Raw genomic sequence first — 26486 nt, 5'->3', positions numbered from 1 at the left:
GCTTTTACTTTTATGATTGTGCTCTGAATTAGGAAGTTTCATTGATTAGGTTCCTGAGAAGCTGGCTTTTTGATTTGATGGCAGTTTATGATTTAGTAGCAACGTCACTGAAGAGTTAGTGTCCTTTTCCCTTGTGTGTCTTGGGGTCGACCATGAATCTTACACTGAGAATCTCTCAAGTGAAAAACATTTTTAGGTATTAAATTGGAGGCCTTTCCAGGCATGGCTACTCTGTTTGTTACAAGCAGCAATGCAGAATCCAAGTTGATCTTCTACCCTTTCTGCAGTTTTCTCTTCGGTTTAAGGCAGCTCTGTGGAATTGTGTCTCTCTGTATGATGATTTCCTTGGCACTGATAAAGTTCATGCATTTTCTAGTTGTCCTATTTTTCTGTTCATTTGTTTGATTTTGTGACACTTGTTCATTTTAGGAAAATAGTGTATTTTAAGTGAATCACTAAAGTTGTCTGTGGGGTTGTTTTTCTCTTAAGAACCCTCAGGAATGGAGAGTTGAAAGTGACAGCGTTGGCACTTGAGTAGTATCGCTGAAGCAGGGATAACAAACATCATGGGCTGGTTGTTGACCACATCAATCCAGGTCATGAAACACAGAGCATCACTCTGGGCTGAAGGGTGAAAACACATCCAAGGCACCAGCAAGACTCTCAGCCTGGTGCCAAAGGGGACCGATGGAGAGTGGCCGTGATGCCTTGGTGCTTGAACCCATCATGACCTTTGTCGAGATAGATGTGCTGAAGTGTGAGCTTTCCAGCCCTCCAGCTGCTCCTGAGATGCCTTTCCCAGAGGAGGGATGTTTCCTGGTTGGCAGTCTGGGGGCATATCTGGTGTCTAACTCATGAGAAAAGGATTTTTTTTTTTAAAAAAAGAAAGTGAAGAACATCAAACTTTGGCCACTAGCCCAGACAAGACTGCTTATTTGGAAGTCATGCCTACTACTCCCTGATGTTATTTATTGCTTATGTGACATATGACTTGAATTTGGGCCACTTATTGTCAAGTTTCCAAGGGTGTAGATAATATTGGGGAAAAACACCTCAAATGAAAATTTTTATGTAGATGAACAATGAGGATAAGGTCTTGGAATCAGCAATGAGCACACTTACATTTTGCAACAGTTATAACAGCTGCTATGACTAATAATTGCAGGTTTTGCTGTTCTAACAATTGAACAAAACAGTGGATGGTACTTGTTCTTCGGTGACTTTTAGCGAAACCTCCAGCAGCTCTGTTGTCAGATATGGGCTGCAGCTGCTCCTGGTCAAAGATACACCATCCTGAGGTGAAAACTCACCTCTGCTCTACTCACTCCTGAGTAGAGTTTAAGGTTCTTAGCATACTTTTTTTCTGGGGCAGGTACCAAAAAGTATCCTTTACTTGAGGTGGGGGTCGACACATACAGGTGGGCTCAGGAACAAGACAATGGGAGAGATAAGGGCAAGTGTCTTTTCTAGACAGAGCTTCATCTGCTGCCGAAGTTGTCATCGTTTTTGGTTGTCCATGGAGATGACTATTCTACTGATGGTAGATGCTTGAAATCACATTATTCAAATGCCATCCTTGAAGAATTTTAATCCCATTAAAAATAAATGATTACAAATACTGTAACCTTTTATCTTCATATATGTTCATAATTATTTATCTATTCCAAGTAATATGTCAAGTGTTTCTTGGTATTGCTTAATGTGTCTGAAGAAAATATTAATGCTGTAAGGATTTAGAGCAAACTAATAATCTAATTTTGTTCTTCTATAATGAGGTTAAGGTTAGATGACTGTCTGAGGTCACTATTCACTTATTCCCTCTTTCAGTGAATATTTATGTTGCCCCTTCTGTGTTCCAAGCATTGTGCTGGGGGCTATTGATGAAAACAGAAGGGCAATGGGTAAGGCCTGATCTGTCTTCAAGAAGCTCATAGTCTAGAAGGGAAGCAGACCTGTATCAAAGAATCACAAACGAGTGTGGCATGTTGACAGCGAAGAGAGGCACAAGATGATGGGCAAGGCCTGGGACAAGGACCCTGAATCCCAGCCCAGCACTGTTGCTGCTGGGGTGTTAGGGAGGACTTACAAGTTCTTGGGAAAAATAATACTTCAGTGATCCGAGAAACTCTTTACAGCTTAAAGAGCTTCATTAAAGCAGAATTATTTATGCTTTTCTTATATACAGTTAGTTTCAAGCGTTTATTAACAATCATTAATCTGCCTACCAAAATTAAGAAATAACTATATCCATACATGCTTTTAAGTTCACAGTGGGCTGGATTTCACATGCATTTTCTCATAGAACTCAAATAACCCTATGAGGTAGAATGAGCTTAACTACTATTATCTCCGTTTTTCAGATGAGAGATCTGAGGCACAGAAAAGTTAAGGGACCTTCCTTAGGTCATTGGCAGATTGAAAGATATGAATCTCAGTCTTTCGAACTGCTTGGACCATGAGTTTTCTTAGTCTATATTACATAGAAGCTTCTTAGTCTTTTTCACAGGAGAGTTTACTAGGTATGCCGTGCTGGTCATAACCTCCTTTTGGAGACTCTGGTCCCTTGGATCCTGCAGTACATCACTCTGCATATTTCTTGTATATTTCTGATTATTCTTTCCCTGTCTCCAAGGAGCTCTTCTACCTCTACCTGCCAGGTGAATGCTGGTGTCCCCTGGGGTCTGTCCCAGACCTGTTCTCTCACTCCACACCCTCTGGACAATTACACACATTGTTATGGCATCACTACCACATGAAGTGACAATTCTTAAATCTACATCTCCTAACTCTAACCTCTCCCCCCAAGCATAAACTTAAATATACCAATTGCCTGCTGGACAGCTCCCCTGATGTCAGCAAGTACTGTCCATTCCCACTGAACTCTTTTTCCTTCTACTTGACACTGGAAGCTTCACTCTTATTCTTAACTCACTGGTTTCAGCACCACTGACCCAGTCACTGAAGCTTAAAATCCATGAGTTTCTGTCCTCTTCCTCCCTCGTCACATCTAACTGGATCACCACATCTTGATATGGTCCCCTAAATATAATTTTTGAAATCTGTTCCCTCTTTCTCACTCATGCTGCCACTGCCTTGCTTATTAGATGGATTCTTCAGTGTGTCTGTGGGTTTCTCGAGAGCATGTTGAGGAAAAGGGTGAGTGATATATCTACTCATGCATTCCCTCACTAATTCACTCCACAAAAAATTATTGAGACAAATAAATCTCACTGCTACTGGGGAAAATTGGGTTGATCCTTTGGAGGAAATTAAAATTGACCTGGAAACCCTAGCCTTTTCTCATACTATCTAGGTTAATTAACTATGTATTACCTAGCTTTCAAGTCTCAGCAGTTTCAGATTGGGCATTTAGCTGTTATGTAGCCAGAGAGCAAAGATTAAATGACAGTTCTTATCCATCTTTCCTAAAGTAACCTCTCTCATTGAGGCTTTGATTCAGAAGATGTTTTGGCCACTCACAAGTCACTGAGTTATCAGAGTTTTCCAAAAGCAAATGTACAAATTCCAAACTGTGGTAGGGTCTCAGCAAAAAATGTTAGTGTATCTATGGTAATTCTTTTCCTTCTTTGTGAACTTATGTGAAAATACTTATAAGTTATAAAATTAGGTCCTGTTAAAAAATATATTTATAAATATATTCAGTATCATATTTGTGGAATGGGCTTTTTTGAAATGAAACACAGTTGGAACTGTCTTGGATGTAAGCTAGCAAAAAAATCCCTGCAAAAGAACAGATTTCTTTTAGTTAGCCAACTCCTCTGATACATTTAAAATGTGATTCACTTTCCAAAATATTGAAGTACAGACATATTTCGGAACCATATACAATATGTCAGAGTTTATCTATGATGTCTTATAGTGATGGGGAATTTATTCATGCTAAAGAATGGCCTGATTGTGAGGATTTATACCCCCATCTTGGTAGGCCTAAAACTTTGATCCTTGGTTTATTCAAAGTTTATCAGGAAAAAGAAGTGTGGTGAATTAAAGACGATTACAAATTTCTTGCCTTCCATCCCATTGAAGGATGGAGACTATTCTCTTCCTCTTGAATCCAGGATGATCCTATGACCCATTTTGACTAATAGAATGTGGCAGAAGTGACTCTATATTTCTGAGGCTGGGACCCAAGAGTTTTGCGGATTTCACTCTCCCTGCCTGGGATACACCCCTTTGGAAGCCAGGATCCATGTGAGAAGTGTGACGACCCCGAGACTAGCATGCTACAAGGAAGCCCAAGCCAGCCATGGGGCACCAGGAGGCCCCGAGGTGCCGGGTATGTGTCTGGAGCCTTTTGGAACTTCCAGCCCAGTTGGACCACTTACTCAATGCCTCTGAGCACCTGATCAGCCAATGCTGCCCAGAGCAGAAAGACTACTCTGCTTATCCCTGTCTGAATTCCTGACCCATACAATTATGAGCAAGTAAAAATAGCTATTTTTAAGCCCCTGTGTTTTGGGATAGTTTGTTACACAGCAATATATAATAAAAACAATTGGCTCACACCACCCACCATCCTTCCCCAAGGAAAGTTTACTTAGAAAACCAAGTAGCCTGATGAGTAAGAGAATCAGGGCAGAAAAAATGTTTTCAGGGATATCCAGGCCTACATTTCCCAGGCTTTTCTCACTGGATCCGGGTATCATCTCTCCTTGCCAGGCTGAGAAACCATTGCCTTCAATCTGTCTCCTCCTGAACACCATTTTCCCATTGTTATTAGATACTCTTGTCAGCTCTTCTAATTAAGTTTTACATCAAATTATAACAGGTGTGTGTCAGGCAGTGGGTCTCCAGTAGACACTCAACAGGGCCATTCAACAAAAATGTAGTGAGTCCCTGCCTTGTATGAGGCACTGAGCCGGGAAGCCCAAATATGCAGATAGGAACCGATCCCTGCCCACACCAAGCTGATAGTTTATTAGGGGGACCAAAGTAACATTCAAATAATTACAATTCACCTCAGACACTGATGCTTGCCTGGTGACATAGGAGTGCTCATTTGTGGCTTGGTGGAAGATTTTCTAGGGAGAGTGACATTCGATCTGGGCCTGGGAGAGCGAGGAGTTTGGCAGGAGGGCAGGTTTATCAAGGTCATTCCAACCAGAGGGAGCAGGACGAGTGAAAGTTTCTGATGAGCTTTTGGGCCTGCACAGTGTCCACTGAGGCTGGGATGTCCCAAGAATTAGGGCCAATGAGACTGGAAAGGTAGCTTAGGGTCTGATTGTACAGGTCTTTGGATACTCACTTCTTAGGAGTTAGAAATTGGTCCTTTTAAAAATTGGTGAGCTCTGGAAGGTTAAGGGGAGAGGCCGTCACATCTGTGTTCATACACCATTGGTCATGGGTCTTCTTTTCCCTCCCATCCCATGTACTGGAGCCCTTCATTCATAGACTGATGAGACCACAGGGAAGGAAGAAGTAGACAACTAAAAGCAGGGCCTTAGGGGAAGGCTGCTTGGTAACCTGAGAAGTAGCTTATCACTTTACCACTTAAAAACAGGTGAACATTCAGATGCCTTTTGTTCAGTTGTTTTAAGAGCAAAAAGACTGCCCAACTCTTAGAAAGTGTAACATTTGCAGAAAGCAAGAAAATGTCACTGTGGGGAGATATTTTTCCTTGTCCCAGAGATCAGAGTAGGGATGGTTCCCAAAGCTGTCAGAAAGGTCTTCGTTGTCGGGGAAAGTAGTAGTTTTTCAGCCTGTGTCGTGTGCCAGGAATAATTCCATATTCTCTCAGTCACAAATTAAACATTGCTTCTTGGCAAGTGTCCCCTTTCGCCTGAGTTTATCTCGAAAGAATTCCCTGAGGTGTTAGTAAGCTGCGCTTATTTAAATTTTTGCAGTATGATTGTTGACAAGCAGCTCGCTATCTGGTGCTGTTTCCTGTGAGAAGTGCTAAGAACTTGAAAACAAGGTTGAGAATCTGGGTTCTGTCAGTGACCTGCTGAACTCTACATCCTGGGGGTAAAGAAGATGGTCTCCCCCTGCCTTTGAGGAGTAAATAGTGCAGCTGGGCAAAAGGATGTGGCACGATGTGGACGTACAGGGGGAAGGATCTTCACTGCCACTTATTTAAGAGGTTAAGTCTATAAATTTTTCCTTTTGTCTTATTTATTTTGGGGTTTCCATATCATAATTAGGCTAGCTCTGTAAAAAGATTCGGAAAGCTTTTTTTTTTTAATGCCACGGAATATTTTGTACAAACTTAGGAATTATCTGTGTCTTGACTATACGTGCACAGCTGGTGTGAATACCATGTGGGTCTGATACGCTTCTTGGAGATAATTTGTTGAAAGCTACCTCCCCACCCTGCTTCTTCACTGATTCATTTAGGTTTTCTGCTTATTTCCAAGGAATTTTTTGTGGATCTTTTTTTTTTTTTGAATTTTATTTTATTTTTTTATACAGCAGCTTCTTATTGGTTATCTATTTTATACATATTTAGTGTATATATGTCAATCCCAATCTCCCAATTCATCAGACCACCACCCCTGCCCCGCTTTCCCCCCATGGTGTCCATACATTTGTTCTCTACATCTGTGTCTCTATCTCTGCCTTGCGAACCGGTTCATCTGTACCATTTTTCTAGATTCCACATATATGCATTAATATATGATATTTGTTTTTCTCTTTCTGACTTACTTCACTCTGTATGACAGTCTCTAGGTCCATCCACGTCTCTACAAATGATCCAATTTCATTCCTTTTTATGGCTCAGTAATATTCCATTGTATATATGTACCACATCTTCTTTATCCATTCATCTGTTGATGGGCATTTAGGTTGCTTCCATCACCTGACTATTGTGCTGCAGTGAACACTGGGGTGCATGTGTCTTTTTGAATTATGGTTTTCTCTGGGTATATGCCCAGTAGTGGGATTGCTGGGTCGTATGGTAGTTCTATTTTTAGTTTTTTAAGGAAACTCCATACTGTTCTCCATGGTGGCCGTATCAATTTACATTCCCACCAACAGTGCAAGAGGGTTCCCTTTTCTCCATACCCTCTCCAGCATTTCTTGTTTGTAGATTTTCTGATGATGCCTGTTCTAACTGGTGTGAGGTTAGAATGGGCGTTGTAGTTTGGATTTGCATTTCTCTAATAATTAGTGATGTTGAGCAGCTTCTCATGTGCCTCTTAGCCATCTGTATGTCTTTTTTGGAGAAATGTTAATTTAGGTCTTCTGCCCATTATTTGGTTGGGTTGTTTATTTTTTTAATATTAAGCTGCATGAGCTGTTTATATATTTTGGAGATTAATCCCTTGTCCGTTGATTCATTTGCAAATATTTTCTCCCATTCTGAGGGTTGTCTTTTCATCTTGTTTACAGTTTGCTTTGCTGTGCAAAAGCTTTTAAGTTTCATTAGGTCCCATTTGTTTATTTTTGTTTTTATTTCCATTACTCTAGGAGGTGGGTCAAAAAAGACCTTGCTGTGATTTATGTCAAAGAGTGTTCTGCCTATGTTTTCCTCTAAGAGTTTTATAGTGTCTGGTCTTACATTTAGGTCTTTAATCCATTTTGAGTTTATTTTTGTGTATGGTGTTAGGAAGTGTTCCAATTTCATTCTTTTACATGTAGCTGTCCAGTTTTCCCAGCACCACTTATTGAAGAGACTGTCTTTTCTCCATTGTATATCCTTGCCTCCTTTGTCATAGATTAGTTGACCATAGGTGCATGGGTTTATCTCTGGGCTTTCTATCCCGTTCCATTGATCTGTATTTCTGTTTTTCTGCCAGTACCATATTGTCTTGATTACTGTAGCTTTGTAGTATAGTCTGAAGTCAGGGAGTCTGATTCCTCCAGCTCTGTTTTTTTTTCCCTCAAGACTGCTTTGGCTATTCGGGGTCTTTTGTGTCTCCATACAAATTTTAAGATTTTTTGTTCTACTTCTGTAAAAAATGCCATTGGTAATTTGATAGGGATTGCATTGAATCTGTAGATTGCTTTGGGTAATATAGTCATTTTCACAATATTGATTCTTCCAGTCCAAGAACATGGTATATCTCTCCATCTGTTTGTGTCATCTTTGATTTCTTTCATCAGTGTCTTATAGTTTTCTGAGTACAGGTCTTTTACCTCCTTAGGTAGGTTTATTCTGAGGTATTTTATTCTTTTTGTTGCAATGATGAATGGGATTGTTCCCTTAATTTCTCTTTCTGATCTTTCGTTGTTAGTGTATAGAAATGCAAGAGATTTCTGTGCAGTAATTTTGTATCCTGCAATTTTACCAAATTCATTGATTAGCTCTAGTAGTTTTCTGGTGGCATCCTTAGGATTCTCTATGTATAGTATCATGCCACCTGCAAGCAGTGACAATTTTACTTCTTCTTTTCCAATTTGTATTCCTTTTATTTATTTTTCTTCTCTGAATGCCATGGCTAGGACTTCCAAAACTATGTTGAATAATAGTGGAGAGAGTGGACATCCTTTTCTTGTTCCTGATCTTAGAGGAAATGCTTTCAGTTTTTCACCATTGAGAATGATGTTTGCTGTGGGTTTGTCTTTTATGGCCTTTATTATGTTGAGGTAGGTTCCTCTACGCCCACTTTCTGGAGAGTTTTTATCATAAATGGATGTTGAATTTTGTGAAAAGCTTTTTCTGCATCTAATGAGATGATCCTATGGTTTTTATCCTTCAATTTGTTAATATGGTGTATCACATTGATTTGCATATACTGAAGAATCCTTGCATCCCTGGGATAAATCCCACTTGTATGATCCTTTTAATGTGCTGTTGGATTCTGTTTGCTAGTATTTTGTTGAGGATTTTTGCATTTATATTCATCAGTGATATTGGTCTGTAGTTTTCTTTTTTTGTATTATCTTTGTCTGGTTTTGGTATCAGGGTGGTGGTGGCCTCACAGAATGAGTTTGCGAGTGTTCCTTCCTCTGCAGCTTTTTGGAAGAGTTTGAGAAGAATGGGTGTTAGCTCTTCTCTAAATGTTTTATAGAATTCACCTGTGAAGCCATCTTGTCCTGGACTTTTGTTTGTTGAAGATTTTTAATCACAGTTACAATTTCATTACTTGTGATTGGTCTGTTCATATTTTCTGTTTCTTCCTGGTTCAGTCTTGGAAGGTTATACCTTTCTGAGAATTTGTCCATTTCTTCCAGGTTGTCCATTTTATTGGCATAAAGTTGCTTGTAGTAGTCTCTTATGATGCTTTGTATTTCTGTGGTGTCCATTTTAACTTTTCCTTTTTCATTTCTAATTTTATTGATTTGAGTCTGCTCCCTCTTTTTCTTGATGACTCTGTCCTAAAGGTTTATCAATTTTGTTTATCTCCTCAAAGAACCAGCTTTTAGTTTTATTGATCTTTGCTATTGTTTTCTTTGTTTCTATTTCATTTATTTCTGCTCTGATCGTTATGATTTCTTTCCTTCTATTAACTTTGGGTTTTGTTTGTCCTTCTTTCTCTAGTTCCTTTAGGTGTAAGGTTAGGCTGTTTGTTTGAGATGTTTCTTGTTTCTTGAGGTAGGATTGTATTGCTATAAACTTCCTTCTTAAAACTGCTTTTGCTGCATCCCATAGGTTTTGGATTGTTGTGTGTTCTTGTTATTTGTCTGTAGGTATTCTTTGTTTTCCTCTTTGATTTCTTCAGTGATCTCTTGGTTATTTAGTAACATATTGTTTAGCCTCCATGTGTTTTTGGTTTTTTACGGTTTTTTCCCCAGTAATTTATTTCTAATCTCATAGCACTGTGGTCAGAAGTGATGCTTGATATGATTTCAATTTTCTTAAATTTACCAAGGTTTGATTTGTGGCCCAAGATGTGATCTATCCTGGAGAATGTTCCGTGCGCACTTGGGAAGAAAGTGTAATCTGCTGTTTTCGGATGGAATGTCCTATAACTATCAATTAAATCTATCTGGTCTATTGTGTCATTTAAAGCTTGTGTTTCCTTATTAATTTTCTGTCTGGATGATCTTTCCATTGGTATAAGTGAGGTGTTAAAGCCCCCCAGTATTACTGGGTTACTGTCAATTTCCTCTTTTATAGCTGTTAGCATTTGCCTTATATATTGAGGTGCTCCTATGTTGGGTGCATATATATTTATAATTGTTACGTCTCCTTTTTGGATTGATCCCTTGATCATTATGTAGTGTCCTTCCTTGTCTCTTGTAACATTCTTTATTTTAAAGTCTATTTTATCTGATATGAGTATTGCTACTCCAGCTTTCTTTTGATTTCCACTTGCATGGAATATCTTTTTCCATCCACTCACTTTCAGTCTGTATGTGTCCCTAGGTCTGAAGTGGGTCTCTTGTAGACAGCATATATATGGGTCTTGTCTTTGTATCCATTCAGCGAGCCTGTGTCTTTTGGTTGGAGCATTTAATCCATTCACGTTTAAGGTAATTATCGATATGTATGTTCCTATTACCATTTTCTTAATTGTTTTGCGTTTGTTTTTGTAGGTCCTTTTCTTCTCTTGTGTTTACCACTTAAAGAAGTTCCTTTTGTATTTGTTGTAGAGCTGATTTGGTGGTACTGAATTCCTTTAGCTTTTGCTTGTCTGTAAAGCTTTTGATTTCTCCATCAAATCTGAATGAGATCCTTGATGGGTAGTGTAATCTTGGTTGTAGGTTCTTCCCTTTCATCCCTTTAAATATATCGTGCCACTCCCTTCTGGCTTGTAGAGTTTCTACTGAGAAATCAGCTGTTAACCTTATGGGAGTTCCCTTGTATGTTATTTGTCATTTTTCCACTGTTGCTTTTAATAATTTTCCTTTGTCATTAATTTTTGTCAATTTGATTACTGTGTGTCTTGGTGTGTTTCTCCTTGGGTATATCCTGCCTGGGATTGTCTGCACTTCCTGGACTTGGGTGGCTATTTCCTTTCCCATGTTAGGGAAGTTTTTGACTGTCATCTCTTCAAATATTTTCTCTGGTCCTTTCTCTCTCTCTTCTCCTTCTGGGACCCCTATAATGCAAATGTTGGTGCGTTATTGTTGTCCCAGAGGTTTCTTAGGCTGTCTTCATTTCTTTTTATTCTGTTCCACGGCAGTGAATTCCACCATTCTGTCTTGCAGGTCACTTATCTGTTCTTCTGCCTCAGTTATTCTGCTATTGATTCCTTCTAGTGTATTTTTCATTTCAGTTATTGTATTGTTCATCTCTGTTTTTTTTGTTCTTTAATTCTTCTAGGCCTTTGTTAAACATTTTTTGCATCTTCTCGATCTTTGCCTCCATTCTTTTTCCGAGGTCCTGGATCATCTTCACTATCATTATTGTGAATTCTTTTTCTGGAAGGTTGCCTATGTCCACTTCATTTAGTTGTTTTTCCCGGGTTTTATCCTGTTCCATCATCTGGTTCATAGTCCTCTGCCTTTTCATTTTGTCTATCTTTCTGTGAATGTGGTTTTCCTTCCACAGGCTGCAGAATTGTAATTCTTCTTGCTTCTGCTGTCTGCCCTCTGGTGGATGAGGCTTCCTAAGAGGCTTGTGCAAGCTTCCTGATGGGAGGGACTGGTGGTGGGTAGAGCTGGGTGTTGCTCTGGTGGGCAGAGCTCAGTAATACTTTAATCCGCTTGTCTGCTGATGAGTGGGGCTGGGTTCCCTCCCTGTTGGTTGTTTGGCCTGAGGCGACCCAGCACTGGAGGCTACAGGCTCTTTGGTGGGGCTAATGGCGGACTCTGGGAGGGCTCATGCCAACTAGTACTTCCCAGAACTTCTGCTGCCAGTGTCCTTGTCCTCACAATGAGCCACAGCCACCCCCTGCCTCTTCAGGAGACCCACCAGCACTAGCAGGTAGGTCTGGTTCAGTCTCCTATGGGGTCACTGCCCCTTCCCCCTGGGTCCTGATGTGCACACTACTTTGTGTGTGCCGTCCAAGAGTGGAGTCTCTGTTTCCCCCAGTCCTGTTGAAGTCCTGCAATCAAATCCTGCTAGCTTTCAAAGTCTGATTCTCTGGGAATTCCTCCTCCCGTTGCCGGACCCCAAGGCTGGGAAGCCTGACGTGGGGCTCAGAACCTTCACTCCAGTGGGTGGACTTCTGTGGTATAAGTGTTCTCCAGTTTGTGAGTCACCCACCCAGCGGTTATGGAATTTGATTTTATTGTGATTGCGCCCCTTGTACTGTCTCACTGTGGCTTCTCCTTTGTCTTTTGATGTGGGGTATCTTTTTTGGTGAGTTCCAGTGTCTTCCTGTTGATGATATTTCAGCAGTTAGTTGTGATTCAGTGGTCTCGCAAAAGGGAGTGAGTGCATGTCCTCCTACTGCATCATCTTGAACCAATCTCCTCCTAAGGGAATTTTGACAATTTGTATTTTCTTGAAAATCAGCCATTTCAAGACTTCATAGTATTCTGTTGTCAGTGACTTCCTCTGTATCTGTCGATTTCATGTCTTCACATCTTTCATTTTTCTTTAATGAATTAACTACAGGGCTTTCAATTTGATTTAGTTTGCCCTCCCTGAAACAGTAAGCACTTTCTCTTGTTGCAGGCAATGGGCAGAGAACTGTTCTAATAGGTGCATCAAACACCATACTGAGGCCCCTGTGTGTGAGAACTAGGCATTTCAGGTACATTATTTTCAGCCCCAATCTTATCTGTAGCTAAAGCCTTTGGCTATGAGATGGGAGTCCATCACTTCTCCTTCAGTTTCCCAATCAGGTCTTTATCATTCCTAAGATCATGTTTAGTTTCCACTGAGATGATGAGAGTGTTGGGAAATGGGGTCACATTTAGGATACCACTTTGCATGGATATTTGCAAATTGTGCAGGACTCACAAGGGAAAAGCAAATGAAGAATACATCTGCTTGCAGATAGGATGGGAGGTATAATCTGTCATAATCTTCTTGTCCAGTTTCTTGTCCCATAAGCCCAGATTCACCATTTTTCCACCTACCAGACCATTAGCTGAAGAGTTCTCGCAGACAATAGGGGTATATGCTCCAAGAAGTGCATTGGCATGTAACTGATCAGTAGGCAAGTTTTACCTACAGCTCCATCTTCCACCACCACACACCTGATGTCCTGCATGTGAGCCACTTGCTTGGTGGCTCGTGGCTGTGGCCAAGCACAGAGTCAAGAAGCAGTGGGTTCAGGGGTGCCAGGGCCTCTTCCCACACTGCTTCACCCTCAGCAGACTGGAAGCTGAAACCTAGTGAAAGACCACCCAAAGAACCTCATGTTTGCATCTCAGTGGGGATTCTTTAAGGCCAGAACATCTCCCTAGCCTAAAAGGGACAAACTTACAACAGTAGAATTTGAAAGAGATGGAAATGGTGGAAGATTATTTGGTTTATGGTGGTTTATCCAGTGTATACAGATTACTCCAAGTAGTAAGGCAAGACTTACATCTGGAGTGGTTTTCATGAAATGGGCTGTGGGTGTGTGTGCACCCAAGATGGTGCTAGGGACTCCATTTATAAACAGCAATTTGAGTATCAGGGCCACTGGCATGCCTTTTTTAAAATTTATTTAATTTTTTAAACATCTTTATTGTGTAATGCCTTTTTAAAAGAAGGATTCATCACAATGCAGTGGAAAGACTTAGAATTGTAGTCACAGGACAGGGCTTTGAATTCCACTTCTATCATGAATGAATCCTTGACTCTGGGTAAGTGTTTCTTAATCTCTCTGAGCCTTAGTTTCTTTCTTTTTTTTTTTTTTATTGGAGTATAGTTGCTTTACAACGTTGTGTTAGTTTCTGCTGTACGGCAAAGTGAATCAGCCGCACGTATACATATATTCCCTCTTCCTTGGATTTCCTTCCCATATAGGTCACCACAGAGCATTGAGTAGAGTTCCCTGTGCTATACAGTCTGTTCTCATTTGTTATCTATTTTATACATAGTAGTGTATGTATGTCAATCCCAATCTCCCAATCCATCCCACCTCCCCTTCCCCCCTTGGTATCCATACGTTTGTTCTCTACGTCTGTGTCTCTATTTCTGCTTTGCAAATAAGTTCATCTATACTATTTTCTAGATTCCACATATATGCATTAATATACGATATTTGTTTTTCCCTTTCTGACTTACTTCACTCTGTATGACAGTCTCTAGGTCCATCCATGTCTCTACAAATGACCCAATTTCGTTCCTTTTATGGCTAATATTCCGTTGTATATATGTACCACATCTTTTTTATCCATTCCTCTGTTGATGGACATTTAGGTTGCTTCCATGTCCTGGCTATTGTAAGTAGTGCTGCAAGTGAACATTGGGGTGCATGTCTCTTTTCGAATTATGGTTTTCTCCAGGTATATGCCCAGGAGTAGGATTGTTGGGTCATATGGTAGTTCTATTTTTAGTTTTTTAAGGAACCTCCATACTGTTGTCCATAGTGGCTGTACCAATTTACATTCCCACCAACAGTGTAAGAGTGTTCCCTTTTCTCCACACCTGCTCCAGCATTTATTGTTTATAGATTTTTTGATGATGGCCATTCTGTTTCAACATCTGTAAAATGGAAATAATAACCCCTACCCACCAAGATTGTTGCAAAGATATAAATCAATAATATTAAATGAAAAAAAAAAGGTAAGGTGCCTTGCAAACTGTAAAGTACTTTGAAAATGAACGTTACTTATGCAACAAGCACTTGTTAAGGGATTACTATGCACACAAACTATATTAAGGATTATAGCAATTTACCAGGTATATCTTTAAATATCTCATACCATTTTAGCCTATCAGTTGGGAAGTTTCTGTGGGAAAGCATTTCTCTGAAATAACTATTTTATATAGTATTTTTCCTTTATTCCATTGGCTGGATTTAAGAGATAGATCCGGATTGTAAAACATCAAGGAATATGAAGGTTTTTCAACACTTGCTCCTTGCTTTTATTAATAAAAAGAGAACTGTGCCAAGGGTGTATGCTTCACTGAGAAATAATGAGAGAAAATTGTTCACGGGCTTACTTGGTTAAGTGCAATTAGGCTAGCCTGTAATTTTTGTATTAAACTGCTTGGTAGTTGGGAACCAATATTTGGAGCTACTCATTAAATAAATTACCTAGATTAAAGAGTTTTCCCTGATTACAAACACAGGGAGCAAGGGTGTTGTTAAAACCCGTGGTCTCTTAAAATAAAGAATAATGCAAGGCTGGTGAACAGGTAGCCCTGGACCCTGGCTGCATGGCCCATGGAAAATGTTGATTAGACCCGAGAGCTCATCAGAAGAAGGAATTACTGTGAGGCTTGAGACCGGGGTGCTCCTGATGCTCTAAATGTGTGTGACCTTTGGCCAGCGTGTCAGCTCCCTCAACCCAGTTTCCCTTTCTCTCTAAAGAGGAGTAATAACATCCATCTGGACTATTACACAGGGATGTGGTAGAGATCTCATTCAAAATGCAAATTATAGAAAAAGCTGATTCAAAGAGGCTTGACAAGTTCTTCTCAAATGTCAATGTATATAGAATCACCTGGGGATTTTGTTCAAATGCAGTCTGGTTCCGGAGGATCCACATTGTGGTCCTGATTCTGCGTTTCTGACAAACTCCCAAGTGATGCTGATTCTGCTGGCCTACATACAGGTCACACTTTGAGTACTAAGGGGTTCAACAGCAAAGATAATTTTTTAGCCCATTAAATTGCAAGGTCCAGAAATAAAGATTGGCCTCAGTTTCGGCTTGTTCCAGCCGCTCAGCAATGTTATGAAAGTACTGGTTTCCTTTTGCTTTTTCCTATGTTCTGTAATGTCAGCTTCACCTTGTGGCTGGCTCTCCTCATGGTACTAAGGCGACTGCTTGCAGTTCCTGGGGCTTTGGTTCAGACATCCTTGGTTGTGGCCAGCAGAAAACTGTGTTCACAATATTGCCAGCCAAAGCCCTAAGATTCATTCTGACTAAACAGATGAAATAAACTGATTGGCTTAACCCAGGTCATAGGCTCTACTTGTGGGGCTGGAAGTGGAGTGAAGTTCCCAGAACCAAATGGAAATCAGGGCTATGGAAAGGGGGAAACAGGTGCTGGGGAGGCAGCCCAGGAATGTCCTTTTTTAGAGTGTTTATCAAATCTATTTTAACAAATGTGATGTATTAACAGGAACTATCATAAACAGATAGTTTGCGCACATCCCTGTCTGTTTTAGAAATCTTCTTTGAGTCAAGAAAGATCAGTTTTTCTTAATAGCAAATGTATTTTGGAGATCACAACACTCTTTTAGAGATTCCCAAGACATTTATATTTATTGATAAATTTAATGTAGCTTGTGTTAACAGGAGTCACTAAGAAGGGTTGGAGTGAATAATCTCTTTATAAAGAGATCAGAAAATCCACAGCACAGGGAAATGCTTTTAAGGTGTTTTGTAGTTTGGTTTTTAAATTTAATCATAAATTTAACTCTGCTGTCTGGCTGGACTTGGAGGGGAATAAGGGAAATATGGATGAAACAATTGTAGCACATGAGAATACCAAGAGAGTGACTGGGGATGGGGCTGCCCTCCCCAGGCCAGAAGGAATGGTTTGTTGATTAAGACGAAACTAATTAAGTTTATAAGAGTTATTCACAGTTAGTGATGGTGAACATCTTGCTAATCTTGCCATTCTTATGCCCAAAGCTTTCACAATATTGTTGTTTTACCACATGCTTGTCACCCAACCAGCAGACAAAAGCTGGGAACTGTTTGCGTTGGGTCTGGAATTTACCATAGAAAAGATGCCAGGGCTGAAATGAAGTTCTCATTAGGAAATTTCTCTCCATAGGTGGACTTGCCCCAGTGCCATGATGGCAGTGATGTCACCATGCTGTCAAATAAACTCAAGATTAATTCTGAGAAAGCAAGACTCCTAACCAGATTGTTTCTCCCCAGTGCTAAGAGCACTGAAGTTTACTGCTGGCTTTGGAACTTCGTGTACAGATAACTCAAATAGACAGAACCCACGAGTTTGCTGTATAGGGCAGTGTCTGTGTAAATGATAGGGTTGGCCATGGCTGGGTGTAGATGTGGCACGAACTGGATGAGGCTATAGATCTGGGTGTGGGCCCCTGCAAAGCCTAGTTATCTTTTAGGTAGTATGTAATTAACAACTTAACCTTACCCAAAGAGTTTTATCGAAATGGAGGGTAAACTTGAGAACCTAGAACTTGCAGTCAGAAATGGGGGTGGCCTTGTAGGCTATGTCCTTTAGCTTTGCAGTTGGCATCATGAGTCCCTAGAATGAGCCTCACTCACTGAAATGTGTGATTTGGGAAGAGAAACGACGAGAGGCCCGGGATGAATCTTTGATTCCTGCATGGCTTCCTGTTCACCCACTGTAGTGTGCTCTTGTCTAACACTTGGAAATGAATTATCTGAGGAGACAAAGCAAAAGACTGTATCGGGAAGGGTGCCTGGGCGGAGAGCAGCAGGGCAAGGGAACCCAGGAGAGCTGCTCTGCCATGTGGCTCGCAGTCTCAGGTTTTATGGTAATGGGGTTAGTTTCCAGGTTGTCTCTGGCCAGTCATCATGCTTGGCCCATAGTCTGACTCAGGGTCCTCGCCGGTGGTGCGTGCATCTCTCAGCCGAGATGGATTCCAGCGTGACACTTTCTGGGAGGTCGGCGGGACATATCGTCTCCTCCCTCCTCCTTTCGGCCCCTCTAGAATTCTCCTGGTTAGTTCTCAGCAGCAGCACCGTGTTCTTTATTGGGACTTCCTGTTGTGAGACAGCTCAGGCAAGTGATTATCATCATGGCTGGCCAAGGCGGGCAGTTTCAGTCAACGGTTCCCTAACTGTTGTGCTGGGATCTGTTACTACATGTAAACGTTACCTGTGGAATTTAGAGATGAATCCACATCCCCAGGAGTTAGCTCACTGGATACATAGGAAATGTAAAATAGTAAGAAATAAGCTAAATATACAATGCCTTGGCTATAATTGTTCATAATAGCTAAAATGAAAATAAAGAGCATTGGGGCAGATCCTGACTGTGAGCGCATCTCAGATTTCAGCCAGCCTGAGCTATGGTGCTAGCTTCAGGGCTGCTACCAAAGGGGAATTTTGCTGGGACAACAGGTAGTACCTCTAGGATGTCTGGTCACCAAAAAGGTTGTCCAGGTGGGTAAAAGGCAAAACCAAGGAAGTAGTGAAACCAGGGGTTATATGTGAAGGAGTCGTTTCGTTTTGCATTGATATTTTCAGCTTCCTGAAGAACCTTTACTAAAATGGGTTTTGAGTGACTAACTTAGAGTGGTATCTTTGGTTTTGGATACTGCAGAGTAGAAGAACATGTTAGGGTTAATACAGGACCCAGCTCGCTACTGAGCAATCACAGATGGCTATATGTGATCCCAAAACACAGCAAGTTATTTCCAAAAGGACAGCTAGCCTGGTGGACTGGATAAAAGCAGCTACAAAGTGAGTTTATCCTAAAAAAGGAGACTGTCCAACTCTACCTTTAAATGTGAAGTGGAACATCCCAGATGAAACAGCTGAGATGCTTCATACGCAAGCCATGCTGAGATTGTTGGGCTATTCATCCACTGAATATACCCCTTACCCCAGGCATAGTAAATGCTGTGATTAAAGGCACCCCTTTGGCACGGACACCCCATGTAACATTGCTGCTTTGATATTGAGCAACAGTTTGAGAAGCCCTGTCAGATTTGTTGTCTCAGCTTCCCTTACGGATTTTACAGATGTTAGGAAATTAGAGTGGTTCACAAGGAAACGGGGAAAGACAAAGGGAAGAGTCAAGGGAGTGGACTCAGCAGAGTGGAAATCTTTAGATGGTTGTTGATAAGTGGGATGAATAAAGCGGACATTGATGAGTTGAAACAAAGGTCTTAATGCAGCACTATTGGAAGTTGGGTGGACCAGTGGAAGCCCCTGCTGGTTCCTACTGTTCAAAGGGCCCTAAACAAATCTTCTCTATTTAACCTCTTCTGGAAGAATTCGAAAAGCTGGAAGGCAAAGATGACAATGAGAAACGTGACCTGGAATCACCTTGGATAGTGGGCTGACATATTAATCAAGATGGAAACTGACAGAAGAGCCAGAGTCCCCCACCTGGGGACCCAAGGCCATATGCACATGGGTGGGTAAATGGGCAGTGGGGTTGAAGGAGAAGAGAATGTTTTGGGGCTTCTTAATATGGGATTCCAATGCACTGTGATTCCAAAATCTGTTGGGAAGTCCTAATAAGATGTACAGTGAGATTGGGAGGACATGGAAATGCAGTGGTTGATGGGACTAAAGTGAAAGTTTGGACTAAAATTGGAATGTGAAGTGGTTATTTAATGTGAAGGGATTGGATTTCCTTTATCTGAAGGTGACTTCCAGAGGTGGGAAGTTTGGGTAAAAATAAATGACAAATGTAGAGAAGGAAAAATGGTAGCTGAGGATAAAGGAATGAATAAATGGGTTATGCAGTGAGGGAACTCCTATATTACTTAGGTGACTTGAAAGAGGCTCAGAGCAAGAGAATAATATTATCTCTAAGCTCACCTGTACCAGATGCCCAGAAAGGTGAAGCTATATGTTTGTCAAGACCACCCCTGCTTTGGGAACCTCACAAAACTGAATAGAAGTCTGCAAACCTGAGTGGTATCACTCTGGGAAACATTTTGGTCATACAAGATGATGATGAACTAGACTGAAGGTTAATGAATGAGTAGAATTCTAGTAATGTGCCAACAGCTTTTGAGTCTTATTTTTCAAGTTACATCTGCTACAAAGGATATCATTTGGGAAGGACTTTGTGGGAACTTCTCCCTAATGGGCCGTTGGACCATATGGAGTACAGCTCCCAGCCGACTGATGATTGTGTAACTCTAAACCTGGATGATCGAAGGCTTAGAAAGTTTCCTGGCTATCATGGTGGCATGACCAATATACCACAGAGTGCTATGCAGAAACACGTATTATGCTTATTTTTTGTGGATGGAAAGCTGTTAAACAGAATAGAAAAAAACATTGGGTTCCTGATGGGATTAGAGTAATAGGTACCACATGATGGGTCTGAATTCCCCTGGAAACAGCCCCAGCTTGAGATGAGGAGGGCTGTGGGTGACCTTATGGCATACTCAAACTAAATGACATCTAGCTGTGACACCACTCATCCAACCCTAGAATGGAGGACCCAATATTTGGGGTACAAAACATGTATACTAACTGCACTCAGGTCACTGGTACACAATAGCAACACATGCATGGTGAATTAAACAATACTGGACCACAGGACAGAAAAGGACTTTAGGGGAGAAAGTTCTGGTCTAGGCATCTTGGGACAAGCTGAATTCACTTTTAATGAGGAGTGGCATTCAGAGGAAAAGTACTTTTAACTAGAATGAGCAAATTAGAGGGATTCTCTTCCAGGAGGCAGGAAAGGGATGGGAGTGAACCTGGAAAGATGATAAAGCTGTAGTGAAGTGGGTCAGGCAGACTCAACAAATAGTGCTGATAATGCTAGGATACACTGTTTGTAAAAGGCTTGTACCCTTACCCAATAGGACCTCATGACTATTTTAAGACAGATGAAGGGGCAGTAGTCATGGGGCAATGGCCCTCCATCCCAGCAGCTGGGGCTCAAGGGCACAGCAATGGAATCTTATGGCCCTCCAAACCTGTGGAGTTCTCTGGAGGCATTTGTAATGTACACTGATACACTATATCTGCTCTCACCCCTAGGATAGATTAAAAGACATATCCTGTAACACAGTTAGCAGAGATAGGAACTATTCTGAATACCACCCACGTCCTGCCAGTGGGAGGGAGGTGGGCCCTGCTGTATAGTAGTGCACAATGGAAACTAGTCTTAGTACAAGCCTGTGAACTGAGACAGGGTAAATGGCTTTGACCCCAACTAACTTGACCCTGTAAATAACCAAACCCTGGGCAACATAATGACACCTGTTCATGGTAATATCTGACATATGGGCAAGGATAGATTATGTTGGAAGGCATAGCAAATACCTCTGTAATTCTAACTGCCTTTGTTATATAGTGAAACAGAATTGTACCATGACCATACTCTAATACGATGTAACATTGGCATTGTTGGTAAAATTTGACTACCTTATGTAAGTCAGTCTTATGATTATACTGATATTGATAATCAACATATTGAGAGATGTAGTTAAAACCCCTTCAGGATATAAATGGAAAATGACTGCTCTGAAGAACTGGCTTTAGCTAACCATCAGATAATTGCTATGCTAAATAGTTTTCTACAAGTTTATCATGATGTACAAATAGCAGTAGATCAAGGGAGGAAACAAGTAATAAATTTAGTACAAATATATGAAAATTATGTAATGACTTTATAGGATGGATTAATTTCTTTAAATCTGCCCAACACTAGTTCCTCCAAATGTTAGGCATATTCATACTGATTCTGTTGTGGTGTCTGTCATATAAATGCTTTTCTAAATGTAGATGCTCAAATATGATCATTTGGCTTAAGAGAGCCTTGGCCAAATGCCAGGGGGTGGCCTGTGTATTTAACAGGGGGAGGTCTGGACTTTGCCCTCGTCTCCTGGGGAGGTGCTCTCTAGGAAAAGTGTCTTTGTTTACCTGGGGGCTTTGGGCAAAAACAGACAGTCTAACAATGTGATTTATGATGGGGACTTTGAGCTACATGATATCTGCTCTACCTCTGGAGGATCTAAAGGTCAGCCCTGTGTGCAGTCAACCAGGTCTCCACAGTAAAAACTCTGGACATCAAGGCTTGGGTGAGCTTCTCTGGCTGGCAATATCCTGTGCATGTTGTCGCAAATCATTGTCAGGAAAGTTAAAACTGTCCATGACTCCGTGGTGACAGGACAACTGAAAACTCCATGTTTAGAAACTTCCTGAACTCTGCCCCGTGTATCTCTTCCTTTGGCTAATTTAATCTGTATCCTTTATTCTTTCACTGCAATAAACCATAACCACAGTCATTATGGCCTTCAGTACATTCTTCTAGTGAATTACTGAGCCCGAGTGTGGTCTTAGAAACCCCTCTACCCTGCAGTTGGTATCAGAAGTGAGGGCATTCTTGGGGACTGTGCCCCCTAACCTCACAGGTGGGTTTTATAATTTTATTCTTGTATCTAACAACACCATCCACTTTCAAATATGCCTCTGCTAGAAACATTATCCTTTAAATGGTTCCTTAAATGCCCTTACAACTATGGTATAATCTGTAGTAAAGCACCATGAAGATGTTAATACAGATGTATGTGTGAATTAAAAAGTGACTCTAAATGCTTAGTAACCAATTTACTTCACATTAATAATTCAGCTATTTTTATTTTTTTCTAAACAAAAAGCAAAGAGGACCCAGCCCACAGAGTAATTGTAATAGTGTGCACAATTTTTATTAAGCCAAAATAAAATCTTTTAAAGTTCTCAGCTTATGAAAGTCACTCAGATTCATTTCTTTTTTTCCCATCACATGTCTTCTTTTTGAAATTTTCTCTCAAACTGATAGAAACTGGCATGCCCTTCCATCCTACATCTCATCTTGGGGCAAAAGGAGAAGACATCATTCGGTGTCCTTAAATGGTAATACTTTTAATTGGAAATCTAACCCACCCCTAACTAGAGTATTGTTTATTCTGTTCCACCTGTTTCAAGCAAGTGCAGTAAAGTGATCAGAGATGAACTAAAAAGAAAGAAAATGGCAAGGCATGCTACACAAATAATTTTCAAAGACCCTTAAATTGTGAATTTTGAAGATTTTCATGCTTGACAATACTGGGTATCTGTGCTTCACAAAGCACTTTACAAAGCAATATTCTTGGCTCCCATTTGGTAACTGGCAAAAAACAAACAAACAGAAAAGAAACAACACTCCCCCCTTATCCAATACAACAAAACCAGGGGCAGGGCAATAATGAGAACTTATTCAGAGTCATGGAGGAAATCATGAAGAGTGCCAGATTCAGAGCCAGTCCCCTGGGCAGCATTTTTCTGTTCTTCCATTTTTGCTGCCTAGATATTGGATTTCAGTTGGGGTTATTTAACTTACAGGCCGATCATATATTCAGCTTTTCCAGAATGTCACGGGCACTTTGCTACAGATTCAATGCTTTCTCTTTTAACTCTCCTTTTACTGATTTCCCTCCGTCAGCACCAGAAAGAAAAATCACCTGCTGATGGTTTGTGGGCAAAGGACTATTTTAAGAAGAATTTAAAAAAATTATAGACCTGTCTGAGAAACATTTCTATCTCAAAAAGCAGTGTTTTCAGAGTTGTTGATCCCCAGTTTTTCCCTAAATGGTATTACAATAAAATAATTTATAATATAAAAGTTATATAATAAATATGGAATAAGTATATACTAAAATAATTTTAAAATACACATAATTAAAATTGGCATTTTTTTTTACACTTAAAACCCTTACAGAAACATAAAACAAATAGAATATTTCACATTATATACCCCTCAAAAAATCCGTCCAAAAATGAAATTCAGAATATCATTGTGACCTTCATGTGGTTGGTGATTTTTTTTTTTTTCTGGAAGGAAATCCCCTTTGTGAAATAACTGTGTGCTGAGTGCTACAGCTTAGATATTTGTATATCTCCAGCAAGCATTTACTACCGGGTGCTGTGTGACGACTCAGTTCCCTCCTCCTCCTAGAGTGTCTCAGTTCCCTCCTCCTCAGTTCCCTCCTCCTCCTAGAGTGTCTCTAGTGACACTCCTGAACAAATGTTATTTGCATGTCTGTGGGTCTTCTTGTGGCATGGAACACATCGTATGCTTACCAAGGGCACGTCAGTTCTTTTCACATTAGCTCGTGAATGTCAAGAAGAATTACTCAATGCCAATGAGATTCCGAAGTCTCCTGATTGTACTAGATGATGAGTTGTTTACTCACATAATCTAGAATTTACCTGGGTTAATTTTTTGATAATCATCAAAATGCAAACGCAAAAAGTAAAACTCTTAGAGGCAAGCCAGGGACAGCAAGATGTGTATCACTTGGACCCCAGAATCCGTGAACCTGGCTTGAGAACCACTCTTAAAGACGCATGTGCATTTTGACTTAATAATACTTCATATACTAATAGTCCTCATCATGAGGTAATTTAAATATTTCACTGAGTTGTTATAAGAATTAATTAAATAGTGTATGTGAAAATATTTTGCATATTACAGAACATCATAAGTATGTAGTTATTTTTTTCTACCTCTTTCATTTCCTTTTTCCTCAAAGGCTTATGTACTACACATACTGAGTCTTACTGATATAGTCCCCTTAAAAATTTTGTTGCCTTGGTGTTTTTTATTAGTGTATTGACCAGCTGGCCTCCATTACTTCAGAGGCAAGCTTCATCTGATTATTTACCACACTGACAAAGAGACACTGATAGACTTCATGATTTCCTGGATGTTTGACAAAGTGTTTGAAATAACAATGATCCAAAAAGGGGACTTCTTGCAGACTTCCTTTGGAACCCTAGGGTTTCAATGCATTCCATGGAATCTGATAATTGTGCTGCCTGTAGGGAAATACCTGGCATGGTACACGGTACTCAGGACTATGTGTGTAGGAGACAGAAATACTTCATAACAGTCTCTGCTAATGGTACTTACAGGCGAAGGGGAAAAAGAACGAACCATCAGGACGTGTTCTGCACCAGACGCTTAATAGGCACTATCTGTATTGTTGGTGTAATTTCCCCCTTGTGCAGGGAATAAACTGAGATTTGGAAAAGTTCAGTAATTTGCCTAAAGACCCAGAAGGTTATAATTTCCAGGTCCATATTATTTCCCTGATACCTGCCTATGGAAGCATGAGTGAGAATGCACAGGGCACAGACCAGGATCTTGGGCAGAGGAGACAGAGCTTCCCAGGCTGGTGTCTGCCAAATCACTTGTGGCCTCAAATCCAGTTTTCCAAAAGCAGTATTTACTACTGCTGACAACCCTACCTTCCTTAGTTTGATCTGTTTTCTCTCTATCATCAACACTGTCTTAAGTGGTAGTTTCTTCCCGGCAAGCTAATTTGTTTTGAAGACTTGCTCTGACACTGGTCTTCTCTCTGTTTATAGAATTGACCTGGAGTTAGAGACTCGTGAGTCCTTGATATTCAGCCCAGGTGTGGAGGCAGTTTGGCCTCCACCATCCAGCTTGGGCAGCCTTGATAGCACAGCGACAACAGTACAAACGCTAACATTTGCTGATGATTATGATGAGCCAGGCACTGTTCTAATTGCCTTGTATGTATTGTTTGATTTAATCCTCATAACAGTCCTCTGTGGTACCTATTAATGCCATCTTACAGGTGAGAAAATGGAGGCACAGAAAGACCGAGCAACTTGCACAAGGTCATACAGCTATAATGAGGCCACAGCAAACTATGACCCACTACATCCCCAGGGCTCTGGGTTGCCTTTCTGAGCAAGCTTGGGTGGATTGCTATGACCGTGGATTCCTGCGTGTGTGCCGTGTTTACCTGATCTCTTGCCTTGGGTTGCAAGGTGCTTGGTCCAGGACTCAGGTGTTTCACTCTCCATGCGGCCCCCACGGTACAGAGAAGTTCTGAACAAACAGGTTGTGTTTAGTGAACAGGGTTGACTTTTCCTACATGAAGCACTGATGTCCAAGTGCCTATTTGTGAAGGCAGAGGGAAGTAGCCCATTCTCACTGGCATGTTGATGCCTCAGTGTACGTATATCAAAAGGGAAACCAGACTTTGACATTCAGTACTGTTATGGGTTAAATTGTTTCCCCCCAAATTCACATGTTGGGTTTCTACACCCTCCACTCCCCGACTGCATACCTTAGAATATGACTGTACTTGAAGACAGGTTCTTTAAAGAGGCAATTAAGTCAAATGAGGTCATGAGGGTGGGCCCCAATCTGATTGGTATCCTTATAGGAAGATATTAGGACACTGACAGACATAGAGGAAAGACCATGTGCAGAAACAGGGAGAGGATGGCCATCTGTAAGCCAAGGAGAGAGGCCCTCAGAAGAAACCAATCCTGCTCACATGTTGAGACATAAATTTCTGAGGGTGGAGCCACCTGATCTGGGGTGCTCAGTTATGGCGGCCCTAGCGAACTGATGCAGATACATTTGGGCAGAAGGATGTAGGGCCTGCCTCTCTTGGCTAGTGGTAAAGGGAGTCGTGGGAACATGGGCTGCAATTTGGGGTGTACACCCCACAATTCTGGAGGTGCTCTCTCTTCTGCAGGCCTGGCTGGAGAGCAGGATATGAACTGGGGTCAGCAGAGGAGGGAGGTTTCGTAATAGCCTGACACCAAATTTTTAGAGCATGTTTACTTGTTCACTAAAGAAATGCCTACTGACCACCTCTTTATCATGTGCTCACCCTGTGCTGAACCTTGGTGACAGATGGTGACCCAGATGGACCACATGGTGGCCCCAAGAACCTCACAATACAGAGGCTCAAGTAGTTGTAGTAGTGCGTGGTCAAGGCTGGGCTCTGTCCTGGGGAGCAGCACGTATAGTGTGTGTGGGGGGGGAAGGCTCGTCAGAGCAAAAGCATCAACGTTGGAACCTGAAGGATGGATGAGGAAGAGCTAGCCCAGCAGGGAGGAGAGCACAGAGAGTTACAGAGAGAGGATAGATA

At 41.0% G+C, this 26486-nt stretch overlaps 1 pseudogene across 1 annotated transcript; it reads right to left on the bottom strand.

Annotated features, from left to right (window-relative positions):
- Positions 1-11798: 11798 nt before the first annotated feature.
- Positions 11799-23513, bottom strand: LOC309640122 (ras-related C3 botulinum toxin substrate 1 pseudogene; annotated as a pseudogene). Its single transcript has one exon. The product of its transcript is annotated as a ras-related C3 botulinum toxin substrate 1 pseudogene (transcript).
- Positions 23514-26486: the final 2973 nt, after the last annotated feature.

Source organism: Balaenoptera physalus (genome assembly GCF_965194825.1).
Source record: "Balaenoptera physalus genome assembly, chromosome: 12".
Lineage (NCBI taxonomy): Eukaryota > Metazoa > Chordata > Mammalia > Artiodactyla > Balaenopteridae > Balaenoptera > Balaenoptera physalus.
This window is presented reverse-complemented; position numbering and strand designations above follow the sequence as displayed.